Below are 3,227 nucleotides of genomic sequence, written 5' to 3'. Positions count from 1 at the left end.
AGAATCTAAATCTAAGGGACAGAAAGGGTAAAGTTGTCCCCCCCCCCCCAATTGTCTGGCAAACTGAACACCTGTCAGATTTACTGAACTCTTCCTGGAAGATGGGTCAGCTCCTAATTCTGTCACATTCTACCCTTTAGTGAAGTGGTTCAGGGCAAATATACCAGAAAATTTGTCCCACATATGGAGCAGGGAGGGGAGGATGTGGGACACTTGGTCCCAGCAGTTACCTTTTCAAATCTGTAAGCAGTGGAGTAGCCTTAAGCAGGATCTCATGACTTCTGAAGATGAGGTACAGTGATACTGATGCCATTTATGGTCTTAAATATCTCCTGCATTGCTCAGAGGCACCTTCTGCCCTTTTTGTATGTTGGACCTTGATCTCCTCCTTTTATCCTCTCCTTCTTAAATTTGACACCTTCGAGTTACTCTCTTACCCCACCTGCAGCCTAAGAAATTTAGGTTAGGATTTCTGCTCTAGGAGCACAGCTGCTCCCCCACTGCCACTCATTTTCACTCTATAACCTCCATTATAAGTTTGTGGCATCTTTTAGACCTGTATATGTCAAACAGACTCAAAGTAACTTAAAGTGTACACTAAACCATTTTATTGAAGACATAACTATAAGAAGCCTCTGGGGAAACCTTATAGCACCTTCCACTACCAAAAGGGGCCTACAAGAAAGCTGGAGAGGGACATTTTACAAGGGCATGTAGTGATAGGACAAGCAGAAATGGCTTCAAACTGACAGAGGGCAGGTTTAGATTAGATGGTAGGGAAAAAATCCAATTACTGTGAGGGTGGTAAGGCACTGCAACAACAGATCATTCCGCAGAAAAGTTGGGGAGGTCCCATCCCTGGCAGTGTTCAAGGACAGTTTGGATGGGGCTTTGAACAACCTAGTCAAGAGGAAGGTGTCCCTGGCCCAGCAGGGGATTGGAACTGGATGATCTTTAAAGTCCCTTCAAACCCAAACCATTATATGAAATAGAATAATGCTGAAAACTTGTTGGTTATAAACTACAAACTTGCAGCTAAATTAGCTTTATCATTAAACACCTTCTCTGCTCACAAGGTAATCCTGAAATCATAGAATGAATCATAGAATGGTTTGGGTTGAAAGGGACCTTAACTGAATATATTGTATTATATATAGGTGCTGACTGAATTATTAAAAGATATCTTGAGAAAGAAGCAATTTGTATTACAAGTCTCAGGCAAGAAAGATCATGTGGATTGTAATGAGAATAAAATACAGGGTTCCAAAAGGAGTAGAAATAAAGTACAGTTATACCATTGTAACAGAGATTGCATAGCAAACGTGTATTATTTAAGAACCATTATGTGACAATGTAATTAAAAGACTCTTGTGTGATAACATGCAAAATAACTAGTCAAATTAGTTTCATGTGTGCTTTTCACTTACCAAAGTTTGATTTTTGTGTGCTCAGCACTCTTTGAATACTGTAATGCATGCTGCAGTCTTTTCTTGAAATCTGGGGTGTATATCAGTAAAAGCTAATTTCCTAAAGGCAATTTTATACTTACCATGTACATTTAAGAGTTAGAAGGCAGATTTCTCAGCTGTCCATATGACTTCTTCTGTTTAATTAATGAAGTTAAAGGGACTATATTTAGTCACAGAGCTTAATGTAACACTGCCCTATCACAGTCTCACTGCCATTCCTATTAAGATATTCCAGCAACGTGGTTGAACGAACTCACTGCTCTATTTTAAGAAGGGAGAGGGCATGCTCATAAAATATTCGAGAAGCTTAAAAAATTTTTTTAAAAGGTGAAGAGGTCAATTAGTTGCTCATCCCGTATGGTTGGAGATGCAGGAGGACAGAGAGGGCAGAAGGGCCAAGGGTGGGGGGTAAATGCGCCCCCACCCCGCCAGCAGCCCGAACCCTGTGATTCCCGTGTGACTCCCGGAGGCAGGATGCTGGTGGCCTCCCGTGACCGGGTAGCCACCGTGGACTTGTGTCCCCCGCCGGACTCCGAGTGCGACGGCTGCCGCGGGCCGCCCGGGGGAGTCTGTGTTCCTCGGCGGAGAGCGGCGCCGGCTCCGCCCGGGACGGCTGCTCCCGACCTCGGCCGCTCCCCCTGCCCCGAGCTGGGAACAGCCGGCGGAGCCAGCTCTGCTACCGAAACACGCGGGTGAGCTCTGAGGAGCGACCGTGCTCTATGAGCAGCCGGGGCTGCGAGGAAAGGGGCGGGGAGCAGTAAAAGGCGTCGTGAGTTCGCCTGGTGAATTTTACGCCTAAAATACGATTTCTCCAGGTGGCGGAATAAAACGGTGTCTCCTCACCTTCCCCCGAACGCCTCTGAGGCAGCGTGAGTCACAGCACAATCCGAGAACTGCACCTCGCAGCAGCGTTTCACAAAGTTAGGGGAGCGACGGCAGCGCTGCCTACGGGACGGTCGGGACAGCGGCCGCCGCCCCGCGCAGAACTCTCCGGCCCGAGCGCTCAGCGCGGCTCCGCGCTGCGGGCTGGTCCCGCTCCGCGCGTCGAGCGTCACGGCGGGGCATCGCTGCCCGTGGCTGCCCCAGTCACCGCACTGGGGCGGCGGCGGCGGCTCCCCCCGGTCCGAGGGTGCCCGCTCGCAGTGAGAAGCCCGGGGGGACTCTCGCCCTCCTGGTCACCCCGTCCGCATCCACCCGCGTTCCGCCACTCCGCCCCCGCGCCGGCGGGGCAGACACAACCCAAACTGTTCGGAGGATCCCGGAGATCGGCAGCGGAGCCGGCGGCAGCGCCGCGACACCCCACTCCCGCGGCCCCGGCCCCGGGGGGCGCCGGCCACACCCCACCTCTCCCCGCCGACCCGCTCTCTCGCCGCCGCCGTGCCCACCTCCCCGGGCTGGGGGGCCGAGAAACCACCTCCCCCCGCCGCCGCAGGGCCGTGCTCCGCACCCTCGGGGCAGCGCCGGGCCCTCCCCTCCCGGCCGCCGAGCGCCCCCTTCCCCGCCCCTGCGCCAGTGCCGGTGCCGGTGCCGGGCGGGGGGCGGTGGCAGCGAGGGAAGAGGGATGAGGTCATCCTCTTTCCCGGCGTCAGTCAGCTGGGTGGTGGCGGCGGCGGGTGCGGGCGGAGGCGGGCGGGGAGGCGGGTGCGGGATGCGCTGCTCCGGGCAGCGCAACCCTGCCTGCTCCCGGCTCGAGCAGAGCGTGGCGGCGGCGGCGGCCCCGGCACCGCCGGCCCCCGCGGAGGCGGCGGCGGGGCGGGC

This window comes from Corvus kubaryi, unplaced genomic scaffold (assembly GCF_017639235.1).
Source record: "Corvus kubaryi isolate FWS band 111438036 unplaced genomic scaffold, C.kubaryi_AGA036_p1.0 37312, whole genome shotgun sequence".
Taxonomy (NCBI): Eukaryota; Metazoa; Chordata; class Aves; order Passeriformes; family Corvidae; genus Corvus; species Corvus kubaryi.
This window is presented reverse-complemented; position numbering follows the sequence as displayed.